Genomic DNA, 14,844 nt, shown 5'->3' on the forward strand with positions numbered 1-14,844 from the left:
TTAAAATAATAGCATAATATATGAACCGATTTTCATAATACTATATATAAAATATACTCTATGTAACAGGGCATATATTAGCAGAAATAAAAAATAAAAACTGTTAATAGTAGTTATATTATGCTTTTATATTATGAATGGTTTGGGATTTTTTTCTTATATTTTCCAAGTTTTCTATAATTTTATATGTTAATTTTAGAATTAAAAATTAAAAAATAAGGGTCTCTGAGGCACAAGGTAGACTAGGTATTTCAGATCTCTGTCAAGTTCACTGAAGTTTGTTTTATCTATGTTGGCCTCTGGAGAGGTTTTAAAAAAATACAGATTCCAAGGCCCACCACAGGCCCATTTTTAGTGATGATACTGGCAACTAATAATTTAGCAAAAGCATCAGAGACAGTCTGAGGATCAATGAGATCTGGCAAGCCAAGTCTAAGTAACAAGGCTTAATGCCCTAATCATTGAACAGCATTGCTGGCATGAGCTTTAGATATTATCTTTTAGAAATGCCTTATTTTATGAGATATAAAATAAGCCCAAAAGATGCACAGCTTTTGATACGGAAAGAACAGGAACCGTGATATCCTGACTTCTAGCACACTTCTGGCTCCTCAGTATTCTACCAAACCCAAAGGCCTCAGTGCTCATGACCTTTTATAGAAAATCTGGCTTCTTTCTTGCCAATGCCCGCATCTAATCCCTACTGGGAATGGTTAAAGTCTTCAGCTCACAGGCACCAGTCATCAGACAGTGACAACTCTTAGAATCATTGCCTGCTTGAGTCAAATCCATTCACCCAGTTGTGCAAAAACTCGGGACTCTTTTCTCTTGCTTTAAAGACCTCTCTTGCTTCACAAACTTTTGAGACCTTGTTAAAAGTGGAATGTAAAATGATTGAAAATTCACTTGTTTTTAACGTATTACTTATGCATGAGAATGTGTACTTTGAGAGATAAAAAGTGAATCGAAAGCCTGAGTAATTAAATATGCAACTCTTTGTTTAATTTTTAAAATATTTTCCTTTTAATTGATTAATTTATTCATTTTTACCAACATTGAGTAGAACAACATGAATGCAATGAACTGACAGGCTAAAGGAAAGATAAAAATTTTGAAAGAAGAGACACCTACAATGACTTTTAATTTAAATGTCTTTTAACAAAGAGAATTTCTGTTTTCTAGTTTCAATTTGAACTTAATTTTATTGGTTCAAAAAGTAGGCAAGACTTGTACTGTGTGAGTTAAGCAATAGCTTCATTTTGATGTACCATCTTCTTCTTAAGGGGACGGAAGACACTAGAGCTGAGAGACTTCATTAGACATGCCCTGGTGTAGTTCTTTGGACTTAGACAAATACGTATTTTGCCCATTTTGCAGATGAGAAAACTGAACTTAGAAAAACAGAGGAAATCTCTTGATTTAACTAAATTAATGAATACATTGAAAGGACCCAGGACCCATCCTGCCTGGCTTCTCCCATATCATGCTGGTAGACATTTTTATATTTATATAGTTTTAGAAAACAAAAACTAAACCAGAAAAGTAGAGGCTGATAGCATTGGGTATATTTTTGTCAGGAAACAGTGAGTATGTAGATAAAATCTTAAATGATTCAAATTTCCCTTTCTTCCTATGATGCAGCTTCGTACATGCAATATATTGAGCGGTGCTGCCGTGTTCTCCTCTGGACTTTGCAAATAACTGACAACTATGGAGAGGCCATTTATTTATGCCAGGAAGATGACAGATAGGAACTTAAATTGAAAACATGTGGCTAACAGCAAACTAATGTGTTCTCTAGGCTCCTAATTATAGCCAGGCTGACAGAGGAGAGAATCTAATTGAGATAAGATGAGAAACTGAGCAAGACTTATACTAAATACTGGAGCATAAAACAAAACCTATATTTTAGAATTTTAATCAAAATCATTTTATTGATTCTAACATTATGCAAGACTTAATGCTTTCTACTATCAGGAGTGTGCCTATTTTGCTATATTACTCCTCTTTTTTTTTTTTTTTAAAGATTTTATTTTTTCCTTTTTCTCCCCAAAGCCCCCCCCGCCCCCCCCCAGTACATAGTTGTATATTCTTCGTTGTGGGTCCTTCTAGTTGTGGTATGTGGGATGCTGCCTCAGCGTGGTTTGATGAGCAGTGTCATGTCCGCGCCCAGGATTCGAACCAACGAAACACTGGGCCACCTGCAGCGGAGCGTACAAACTTAACCACTCGGCCACGGGGCCAGCCCAACATTACTCCTCTTTTTGACTAGGATGTTAAGGTTTCCTAATTTAGGATCCTAAGGATATGACTAAAGGAAGAAACGGCTAACTGGGAATTGGCAAAGTATAATCACATAAACAGAAATTTAAAAATTTTAATACATTTCAAAGATATCAGGTCCTCTAACAAAAAAGGGGAGTGAGAGTGCTAATGGAGATATTATATTAACTATGAATATATATATATTTGTACAAAATATCTATTAACCATTCACTTTTTAATTCATTCTCAAGTATTAATTGAATGCTTTATGTATCCCACTTACAGTGCCCTACACGGATTAACCATGATAAACAAAACAGGCAAAATCTTTACGTTCATGGAAATCGCAGTCTAATAGGAAAGACAGATAAAAAACAAAGAATCTCACAGGTAAATAATGATGAAATATGGCAAATTAAATGAAGGAAAAGCACTATTGATTATAAGAAATTTTGTGAAGGAAACCAAATTTAGATTGAGAGTTAAAGAATTTTCCTAAGTGATGAGTAGGAATTATTATTATTTTTTTTCCCCCTTTTTCTCCCCAAAGCCCCCTGGTACATAGTTGTATATTCTTTGTTGTGGGTCCGTCTAGTTGTGGCATGTGGGACGCTGCCTCAGCGTGGTCTGATGAGCAGTGCCATGTCCGCGCCCAGGATTCGAACCAACGAAACACTGGGCCGCCTGCAGCAGAGCGCGCGAACTTAACCACTCGGCCACTGGGCCAGCCCCAAGTAGGAATTATTTTTAAAGATCTTATAACTATGTGTGTGTGTGTGTGTGTGTGTGTGTGTTTGTGTTTCAGGAGGAAAGATAAATCAGAGTACTTCAGCCAGAGAAAATTGTATTGCCTGAAAATCCTCAGGTGAGAATTTGACCATTTAGAGGATCTAAATGAAAAAAGAAACAAAAAAAATTCAATACAGAAGAATGAAGTTGTAAGGCAGTCAGCAAGGGATAAAGAAAAAAGAATAAAAATATAGGCAGTTAATATATTGTGTAAAATCTCTTGGGTTTTTAAATAGGATATCTTGAATGTGATAAGAAGCCATTGACGATTTTCATATAGGATGATTTAATTTATATTTTAGCTAATTATACTAGTCCAAAGATGGAACTCGTTAAATAATAATCGTTTAGTGACTCATCTAAACCAAAAAAAACTAATAAACTTTACAACTACCTCAAAACACTACTCTTTATGGTGAATTATTCTTTATGACTCTAACCTAGAGAGCAAGGTTTCAGTAATAACTATGGTAGTCCATCTCGTCTTGGCCCAGAAAGCTTTCTGGCTTTTGACTTGACTTATCAACCACATCTATAAATTGCATTGCTGTTGCCTCACTGTTACTGATCTCTTTCCCTGGGGAGATTTCTGCAGAAAAACATACTGTCAGTAAACATTCTACAAAACCAGTCTTTTCAAAAAGCCTGTTATAATAGTCTATTTGGTTGTTGTTTCCTCCGCTTCCTATACCCTCCCCTGATAATACAGGGGAGATCATTAAATCATCCTGCTCAGAAAATACTGAGAACACTTTTGATCGTATCAGAAAGATTTTGAAGATCTTTGCAAACAAGAAGGTAGATGACAGTCCCTTCCAGTAGCTCTTCCAGTGAATTTTGTCAGTGGAAAAAATTATACTTCATTTTTTAAACCTTTGCAAAATAAGCATTCTGAATAGCTGCTTCCATCTCACTCAAGGTCCACAATAGAGCAATTGTAAAAGATAGTTTGTATGTGTTTGCATCTGAATTGTTTTATCAACCTGCTTTGCACCAATAGCATTGTGAGGGTCCAACTGGGTCCTGGCATTTTGTACTCTCGATTATTTTCAGTCCAGTATGGCAGTGTCTCTGCTGAAATAGTTATCTCAAGACCTTTGGGGGTCTACGGTGGATTTCAATTTTCACTTTTTTTTTTGTACAGTTGCCACGTACACATTTTTTTCCCCATGATAATCCCTTCTCTATCTTTGGCTCCTTTTGAGATGACGGAGGGTCAGTGTCTTTAAGATTCCTAGAGCCCTTGGGGTGACTGAGAAGCCTGTGAATCACATCCTTAATCTCTTGAAAGGGTTTTTGTGTGACTGAATACTGTGACCTTTTGATCTTTTGTGGTTTTAGCAAAATGTTTTATAGGCACGCCCTTTTTCTCTGTGCCACGTTTCCAGAAGCAATTTCCTAACTTTAACAGCTTTTGTTATGGGGAGAGACTGAGAATTTTCTAAACCATCAAGCCCTAGTTTCTTTTTGTTTAATAATTCTTCCCTCAATTAATCTCTCTTCTTTCACATTTTATTATAAGCAGTAAGAAGCCCTCAGGGTGACATTTTCAGCATTTTGTTAGAAATCTCCTTAGCTATATAACAAGTTCAATAATTATAAGTTCTGCCTCCCACATGACCACAGGAGACAATTTCTGTTGCTATTTAACAAGGACCCCTCTTCCTCTAGTTTCCAAAAATATGGTCCTCGCTTCCTTCTGAGCCCTTACCAGCCGTGTCTTCCAAGTCCATATTTCTACTAACAGTTGTTCAAGGTAATTTAGGCTTTCTCTATCATGCTCCATGAAATTATTTCAGCCTCAGTCTTCTGCCTGATTCTAAAACTGTTCTCACATTTTTAGATATTTGACCAAAACACCCACTCCCAGGCTTCAAAATCTGTATTAGTTTTATATTCTTGCATAACAATTACCACACACTTAACATCTTAAAACAAGAATACATTCATTATCTCACAGTTTCTATGGGTTTAGAGTCTGAGCACAGCTTGACTGGATCCTTTGCTTCAGCATCTCGAGTCTGCAGTCAAGGTGTCAGCAGAGACTACAGTTTCACTTGACACTACTATCTCTTCAAGCTTATATGATTGTTGGCTGAATTATGGTCCCTGTCGTTGTGAAACTGAGGTCCTCAGCTTCCAGAGTCAACCCACTGTTCTGAGTCGTGTGATCCTCCCAAAATATGACTGCTTTCTTCATCAAGCCAATAAGGAAAGCAAGAATCTAAAACAAGTTGACTAGTAGGATGGGGTCTGATATTGAGCAATGTAATCAAGAGAGCAACATTCCAAAACTTTTGCCATATTCTATTGGTTAGAAGCAAGTCACAGGTCGCCCTCACACTAAAACAGATTATACAAGGGCGGGGAAACCAAGTGGTAGAGACCGTGAAGGCCACTTTAAATTCTGTCCACCTCAAAGATGGAGGATGTAGGTATTACTATCTCTTTTTTATATATAAGGAAAGCAAGGTAATAAATAATTCAAGTAGTTATAAGCACAGTCACTACTCAGATCCCATTTTGTCTGATTCTAAAACATAGAGACTTAATTGCTGCACTTAATCGCACGAATAGTTTGACCTCTGTGAGCACCAAGATTCGCCAATGTAAAATGATGAAAATATTACTTACATTATGGGGCTATTATGAGGATTAAATGAGATTCATTTAGTGCCTGGCCAGAACAGAGCTCATAAAATGCTAATAATTATTATAAGTAGCATAATTTTAAAAGTTTCTTTACTTAGTCCGTATCAAGAGCCTGGTTTTCTTATTTTGGCTCAGTTGTCAACCTTGAGTTTGTCATTACTGTATGGTCCGTCATTGGAGATCCTTGCTCTCTTTGACCACCTATGAGAATAAGGTGGAGCCTTCTCCCTCAGGCCTCCTCTCCCAGATTTCCAGAGAGAGGGCGTTCCATTTAAGGATGCGACCAAGACAAGGTAGAAAAGTGTACCCTGCTGAAAAATTTACTGGACATTTCCTCAGTGATTCTATCTCCTTATTATATTGGCTTTAAAAACATTAGGTGCTATAAACTACTTTGAAAGTCGAGTCTAAGAAAGGCCACAGATAAAATTCTTTTATTTCCAAAGCTTCCAAGGTAGATTTTCATCTCTAGTGGAGTCCAAACTAAGAGTAGGAATAAGACTCTCAGCTGAAAGTTGTTATATAAGTAGGAAAACAAATATTTCCTTTAAATCCAAAGTCTTTAAGGCTGAAGAAATATCTACCAAAGTCCATAGCCAAATGTTAGCCAACTGTTCAAATTAGTCAAAATTGCTTAATTTTATAGAAAACATTCATTTAACAATAAGCCCTCAATATCTTTATATGAAAAATACTTTGTTGAAGCTAGGAGGTTAAAAAGCCCTAAGTTATGGTTCCTAGATCCAAGAAGTTGATGTTCAAATAGGGTAGAAATGGAATGTATATAAATAACTCTAATATAAAATAGATGAGATAAATGCTATAAAAATATTACAGTCAAAATGCTAGTGGAGTTCAGAGAAAGGTGAAGTTATTTCTGGCTAGAAAATTTCAGCAAAAATATACTGTATGTAAAGAATGGGTAATTTGTAGCATGTGATGATGAAGAGAGGTATTGAAGATAGAGGCAACCTAATTTCTCAGAGGTGGGGAAGGATAGGTTGTGTAGAGAGACCAGCAAATAGTTCAGTTTGACGAGAATTTAGACTGTGAGAACAAGAGTTGGAAGATGTAAGATAGGAATATATTAAAAAGGCATGAATTGCCAGGTTAGTGTGCTCAGACCCACATCAATGGGAGAGAGTGATTCAGTTGAACTTTGTTATTGATTGTTTTATTTTTAATATGTCTAATGGAATTAAATGTCTGCAATAGGAAGATAAATCTGGCAATGAGGTTCAGAATGGATCGGAGGCAATGACTGGTGATAGAAAAACCTACCAACAAAAAACTTTGAATAGTTTATTTGAGAGGTAATGTGGATCTGCAATAAGAAAATGGCAGTAAGAGAGGCAAGATGGATGGCGATTTTAGCAATATCAAAGAAACAGAATAATGAGGACAAAGAAAGAGAGAAAACTTCAGGAATGATTTCAGTCATTCTTACCTGTGTGACCGATAGATGGGTGATGATCTTATCTAAAAGAGTGAAGTCGTGATAATAAACTGAGTTAAGTTGTAATTTTTCTCCTGAAGAAGGAGGGTTTATGTTCCGGATTGCACATGTTCAGTTTGAGTTGCGTATTGCACGGAGCATTGGGGGCATCTCTGGGCTATAGTGCGTGGTAGGCTGGAATTTTCAGGAGAGGTCTTGGTGAGGATGTGAATATTATCCACACAAAAGGAAGTTCTGAACTCATCTTCACCAAAAAACAAAAAGACAACAAAGTTATTTTTTGTTTGTTGGCTTCTGTTTTACTTTACAATGAATTCTATTGATGCACTAGAGAGTTTCACAATATAATGAGCCTTGAGTGTATTTATATGCAAATACATTCAAGCTATCAATTTTGGAATGGCCTCTGGGGATGTGTGATTCTCTTAAATCATACATACCTATGTAATAAAATGTTCTCTGAGTATATACATCTATACTATTTACAAATATCGTTATTGTCTTCTTACCAAATTATTGTGTATTCTAATAGTCTCTTCAGTTTTCTATATACACAGTTATATCATCTGTAAGTAGAGACACATTTGATTCTTCTATTCCCAGTATTTCTATTTTCTTGCCATTGCATTAGCTAGAACCTTCCAAACAATTTTGATTACCAATGAGGACAGGGACCATCTCAGTCTTCTTTCTGCTTTGAAGGGGAATCATCTAGTATGTAATCATTAAGTATAGTTTGTGTAGGATTTTCTGTGAAAAGTCTTTACCATATTTTAGTAAATTTTCTCCTCAATTTATTCTTTTGAAAGGCATTGTTTAGATTCCTTAAATCTTAACAATCCTTTTTGGAATCTCTTAATATTATTTTATGGAATAATATGATAAGATGAAAATTTGATGCATTTTAGCATGCTTTACTTTCCCCCTCATTCTTGACATTACTCCATGATATTACCTCTATTTAAGCAAGATCTAGATTGTTCTATGCTTACTTCCTCAAAGAAAGGAGAACACAAAAGAATATAGAAATCAATAAAAGTGATGCAATGCTCTTGGGTTTCAAAAATCCTAGCCTTGAAGGATTCAGGGCATAAAGAGTAGATTTGGAAAAACAGATGAAGAGGCAAGCTACCTCACTTCCATGTTAGATGAAAACTGTCAGGAATAATGGAAATCATTCCTTGGGAGGAAGCACAGAATTGTGTCCCCATACTCTGACATCTCCATCCCTGTGCTAATTTGTTGATAGGTGTGAGGAGTGAGAGGAGGCTGAAGGGCAGCAGGACATTGACGTTCTTACTATTCCGGAACAGAGGAGATCTCTGTCTTTCCTGAGAAACAGCAGGCGTCCAGATCTCCCCTTTGCACAGGCTGCGGGCATAGCGTATGGGCAGTAAGTTAGTGTGGTAGGCAGCCTCTGAGATGGCCCCCAAAGATCCACAACACTGCATGTCAGGCCCGTGTGTAATCCTATCCCCTTGAGTGTGGGCTGCACCTAGTAACTTCCTTTTATTAAATAAAATATATTGAAATTACTAGGATGTCATTTCTGAGACCATCACTTCCGTCTTGCCAGCTCTCTCCTTTCTCTTTCCTGGAGCCCTCACTCTGGAGATGGCAAGCTGCCAGGTTGTAAGTGGTCCTGCAGAGGAAGCCACAAGAAAAAGAACTGGTCTCTGGCAAGTGAGGACCTGAGGTCTGCCAACAACTGTGTGAGATGGCTTAAAATAATTGCAACCTGTGAGAGAGCCTGAGCCAGAGAAACAGCTAAGCCTAAATTCCTAGTCCAATGGTGATAATATATTTCTGTGGTTTTCATTCACCAAGTTTCGAGGTGATTTTTTTACAAAGCAATGGAAGACTCATAGAGATATTATTATGTGGAATGTTTCTGCAGATAGCTTTAAGACTGGCTCTCATCCCAATGCAGATAGAGCAGAATGATATCACCTTTACCTGTGAATAGCCCTGAGGCAGTACAGAGTCTTAAAAAGCTGCATAAAGTTTAATTTAGACCCAGAGTGATATGAGAGCAATGGAAGCAACCAAATATTTTCTGTACCCTTGAGAGTAGAACGACATTTACTAAGAGAAAGCTGACACTTCAGAGGCCTCGCAGTAAGTAAAAAGGGATGATCTACCAGTAAGTGATTTTGATAAAAGACTGAGTGCAAAATGGTCAAAAGCACATCTCAAAGGATTCAGATATCTTTATTCCGATACCTAAGAACGGCTAGTACTCCGCCCCCACAGACGCTATGACACAGAGTCCTCAAACACCACACCCTCTACCACCAAGAAATTGGTGAGAATTGAAGTGACTCACATTAAATTCCTTTGGTGAGGTGGAATGTAACTCTCAAAGTATAATTCAAGATAATTACAAATAAACAAACAAAAAAAAGGAATGAATAAATGCTAGTAGGCAAGTTACATTTCACATACATACTAGAATTTCTTGACTGCGATTCAAACTACAATAATAAAATAATGCTTTTTCTCTTGTAATTTGTAAATAGAATAAACTATATTGATAGTTCAATGATAATGAGTTATCTTTATTTTCCTCAAATAAAGACCATTTTGTCTTTGTCTGCCTTTGAATAATCTGTCAAAATAAATGGTAAAAAAAAAAAACCCCAAGAATAACAACACAAATTATACAATAACTATAAATAATTTGAACAAGGAAGATGCAGGACCCCTATTTAAATAATAGCCATTTTTAATAAATATTTTTATCAGTATAATTTTAATTTCACATGCAATTGTAAGACACAATACAGAAAGATCCTGTGTACCCTTGACTTAGTTTGCCCTAAATGTAACATCTTGCAAAACTATAATATAATATAACAACCAAGATATTTACCTTGATATGGTCTACCAACCTTATTCAGATTTCCCCAGTTTTACCTGTATTTGTTTGTGTGTGTGTGTGTGTATTTAGCTCTGTAAACTTAGCATGTGTATACGCAGGTCAGTGTGTTTACCACCCGCCACACAGCTGAACTACAGAAGAGTTCCATCAGCACCAGGAGGTAGTGAAGTCCAAGGAGGCTAGAAGGACCAAGCGGGGGATCGGCAGGGTTGATTTTTTCTGAGGTTTCTCTCTTTGGTTTGCTCTGTCCTCACATGATCTTTTCTTTGCACTCGTGCATCCCTGAGGTCTCTTCGTGTGTCCACATTTCCTCTTCCTATAAGGACACCAGTTAGATTTGATTACGCCCTGCCCTAATGGCCTCATTTTATCTTAATTACCTCTTTAACGGTCCTATCTCCAAGTAAAGTTGTATTCTGAGGTACTAGGGGTTAGGGCTTCAAAATGTGAATTTCTTTCTTTTTTTTTTTTTTTTGAGGAAGATTAGTCCTGAGCTAACATCTGCAGTCAATCCTCCTCTTTTTGCTGAGGAAGATTGGCCTTGAGCTAACAACTGTGTCCATCTTTCTCTATTTTATATTTGGGATGCCTGCCACAGCATGACTTGATAAGCAGTGCACAGATCCGCACCCAGGATCCAAACCGGTGAACCCTGGGCCGCTGAAGTGGAACGTGTGAACTTAACTGCTGTGCCACCAGGCTGGCCTGCAACATATGAATTTTGAAGGTAATCAACTCAGCGCATAACAGAGTCACTTCAAAAATGTTATATAGAATCATATGTGATGTAACTTTTTGGGATTGCCTCTTTTTTTTTTTTTTCATTCAACATAATTCCCTGGAGATTCATTCAAGTTGTTGTGTATTTCAGTAGTTTGCTTCTTTTTATTTCTGAGAAGTATTTCATGGTACGAAAGTGCCACAGATTATTTAACGATTCATTCTTTGAAGAACATTCGAGTTGTTTCCATGTTTTAGGCTATTATGAATAAAGGTGCTGTGGACATTTGTGTACAGATATGTGAACACACATTTTTGTTTCTCTGGAATGAACGCCCAAGAGATCAATTGCTGGGTCATCTGGTAGTTGCGTGTTTAGCTTTCTAAGAAACTACCTAACCCTTTTCTGAGTTACTGTACCATTTCACATGCCCATCAGCAATGTATGAAAGATTCATTTTCTCTGTGTCCATACCAGAATTCCATGTTGTCACAATCTTTTATTTTGATTATTCTGTTAAATGCAGTTAAATGTTAAATGACAGTGATAACCCCTTGTGGTTTTAATTTGTTTTCCCTGATGGCCAATGAGCTGAAAATCCTTTAATCTTTTTAATGCGCTCTTTGCCATTTGTATATACTTCTAAGTAAAAAGTACATTTACGTCTTTTGCACATTTTCTAATAGAAATATGTTTTTTTTTTTCCCACTATTGAGTTTTGAGAGTTCTTTATGTATTCTAGATACCTAGTCCTACGTTGGATACATAGTTTGCAAATATTTCTCCAAGTCTGAAGCTTGTCTCTTCACGTGGTCTTTCCTGGAGTTGTCAGAGGGACTCCCTTGAGTTATTATTGGAATTCCAGCTTAGATTGGAACTAAAATGCCATCCGTGTTCTGAAGTATGACAAATTATCAAGGACTACAGAAGTGAAAACTGAGGACTGGAATGATTAACTTTCCAAACCTTAAATATTGTTACCCGAACATAAAGGAATTTAGGGGAACCAAGAAAGGACAAGGTTTATTTTTCTTCTATTGGATCGAAAAGTTCATTTTTAACTGACGTGGTGAAAATTCAGTGTCTGATAAGTTGGGAATTTAAAAGCTAATGGGGCATTTAGTAGATACTGGATATTTTACTTGTGTACATATAAACATATAGATTTCCTTTATCATGTGCATAAATTATTTTCTTGGCTTCATTAGCTAGCTCATATATTTTCAGAGCTACTGCTACTGTGTTCCTTCTTTCTCTACTTTATTGACCACACAGAACTACCAGAATGGTTCTTAAACATTCCTTGGTAACAGACCCCTTTATAAACTTTCATAAAGTTGTGGATACCCTCAGTCGTGCCTCACGTACAAATACAATCACAGTCTTATCTGTGTAGGTACAATTTCGGGTGATCTACTGGTCCAATAGTGCTGCCTCCAGGCTAAATAACTTCATTTTATTTCCTGGTTTCTAATTTGTATTGGTCAAGTTAAGAAGCTGAAGTCACCAAACTCGTACATTCCCCACTAAACTTCCTGATGTGGGTAAAGTTATGAAAATGTGAAATTCCTTATTTGGTTTTCTTAACTGATGTCTGCAGTGACTTTGGACGTCAAGAGTGGAGAGTAACTGTTTCATTGTTAATGTTGTTAACAACATTAACATCAGTTGTTTCAATGATTATATTATTCTCTTTATTTTATAGATTTTAATACATGTGTCTTCCCCAATATTGACAAGAATGCATAAGTGATGATATTCGTGAGCAAACTCTTTCAATGTTGTCTTCAAGCAAGAAGTGACTTTCCCCAACAAAAAAGATTTTTAAAAGGACTTCTATGGCTCCTATGTGTGGAGGATGCTGATCAGGGCAGAGAAGATGAAGATGCCAATAGAACAGAGAAATGGCTCAAGGACAAAGAGCTAAAGCTTCATGCAGACATTTTTTTTTTTTTTTGGCTAAGATTCACCCCAACCTAACATCTGTGCTAATCTTTCTCTATTTTGTATGTGGGTTGCTGCCACAGCATGGCTTCCAACAAGATGAGTGGTATACGTTCCTGCCCAGAACCTAACCCAGGATGCCAAAGCAGTGGAACTCACCAAAATTAACCACTCAGCCACAGGGCAAGCCCCAACACACACATTCTTTGGGTCTTTTTTTTTTTTTTTGAGGAAGATTAGCCCTGAACTAATAATATCTGCTGCCAATCCTCCTCTTTTTGCTGAGGAAGACTGGCCCTGAGCTAACATCTGTGCCCATCTTCCTATTTTATATGTGGGACATCTGCCACAGCATGACTTGATAAATGGTGCATATGTCCATCCTCAAGATCTGAACCAGCAAACCCTGGGCCACTGAAGCAGAATGCGGGACCCTAACCTCTGCATCACCAGACAGGCCGCCAGTGCAGACATTCTTGAGATCACCAGGGAAGCAGAAGCCAGTATTTTGAAAAATCTACTGAAAGGAAGGAAATTCTTCCTTGGAAATCAATTTCAAAGGCAGTGTACTAAAACACTTGTATTTGTCGTCTGAAGTAGGACAAATGATCAATGTTTGTGCATACCCCACCAAATTCTGCAATGTAACATTTTGTACCAATACTTTAGTGGTGAATAAAAAGCAGAGGTGTCATTTTATAGTCCTCTTAAAGATTCAATTTATACTTATTTCCCGGCTAAGCTTCTTGCTATTGAAGATAGCACAATAACTTTAGTAAGCTAATGTCACTTTTCCTAATATCAGACTCTTAGTTACTTTTGATTTCTATTTTAAATTTATCATAAAATATGTCCCTTGTGTACAATGCTCCATCAGTCTATCTGGGTTACATATTTTACAACCAGATGGGTTAAATAGCACAGCTATCTCCGTTCCAAGATGGAGAATCTTCTTCTTCTGTTGCTGTGTAAGTGGGTTCTTTGTAGACTGAAAGTGTTATAACTAAGAATTTTAACAGCCTAACAATAAAGAGATTTATAATAATTCCAATAAGAACAATATGTAAAATACTTATGTTCAGCTCCTTTTATCCAATGAGAATTAATTTCATATTACTCTGATAGTACAATGCTATCAATTATAATTTGAGCCATGTATTCATAAGAAATTTTCAAGAAAAATAGGCTAGCAAATATATTTTGATATCAAGCGTGAAACTCATCCTGATTTCAGAGATTTTAAAATATTTTCTTAAATAAATAAAAATGCAAGTCATTTTTATGTGTCATGTTCCTTAGAGGAAAAATGTGACAGAAACTATGTTCTACTTGCTATTAGAAAAAAATTAAATTTATTTGTACATATTGATGAGGGTGGATTTCAAAGAAGGAAGAGAAAAATTAAGAGAAGGAAGCTTCACATTCCTAGAGGCTTTCCGTTCTGCCCATGGACTACTGTGCTAGAGCTGGGCGGCATGATAACGACATTACACCATATATTTCAGATCAAAGACAAGCAATGATAACACTAACATCATTTGGGACTATGTTGGTGACAAATGGAAAACTGTAATAAAAACAATCCCCTTGGATGTACTCTTAACACAACTAAAGGAAGAATTAGATTGCTATATTTTGTTTTATTGTCCATAAGATCTTTTCTTAAAAATAAAATTAAGCCAATATTTTCCTGTGAATTCTATAGGCTTTCTAATAAACCACCCCAGAGAACAAAATTTTTGCTGAGGAATCCTAACTTCTGGGTCTAAACCTACTGTGAAGGCATATTCTTTCGACAATTGGTACTCAGAGTTTGTGCAGTGGACATCTGTTGACTTCCTATACTCAACATCTATTTTCTCCTTCTTCTGTTAGGAGCAAATCCAGTATCAACTCTTGCCAAACACACACACGCACGTGCTTGCGTGCACACATGCACACTTGGGGGAATTGCTTCTCCTTATTACATTCCATGTTGTTCCAGTAGAGCTTCTAATCATAGTATCGTACTGATTGGCCATGGTGAACAGTTCTGAGTTGCGCTTACGACACAAGCTAGGCTGATCAGAACCCTGTCTACTGAATTGCAAAAAGAAGATTTTCTCTTCTCTGAGATTGCTAAACTGTAATAATGCA

General features: G+C 36.7%; 1 long non-coding RNA gene across 1 annotated transcript; it reads left to right on the forward strand.

The window, feature by feature from the left end:
* The first annotated feature begins 2,516 nt into the window (after positions 1-2,516).
* Positions 2,517-13,981, forward strand: LOC139082033 (uncharacterized). The gene is made up of 3 exons (XR_011537691.1): positions 2,517-2,655; positions 10,642-10,770; positions 12,470-13,981. It is a non-coding gene; the product is annotated as an uncharacterized lncRNA (long non-coding RNA).
* Positions 13,982-14,844: the final 863 nt, after the last annotated feature.

This window comes from Equus przewalskii, chromosome 1 (assembly GCF_037783145.1).
Source record: "Equus przewalskii isolate Varuska chromosome 1, EquPr2, whole genome shotgun sequence".
NCBI lineage: Eukaryota > Metazoa > Chordata > Mammalia > Perissodactyla > Equidae > Equus > Equus przewalskii.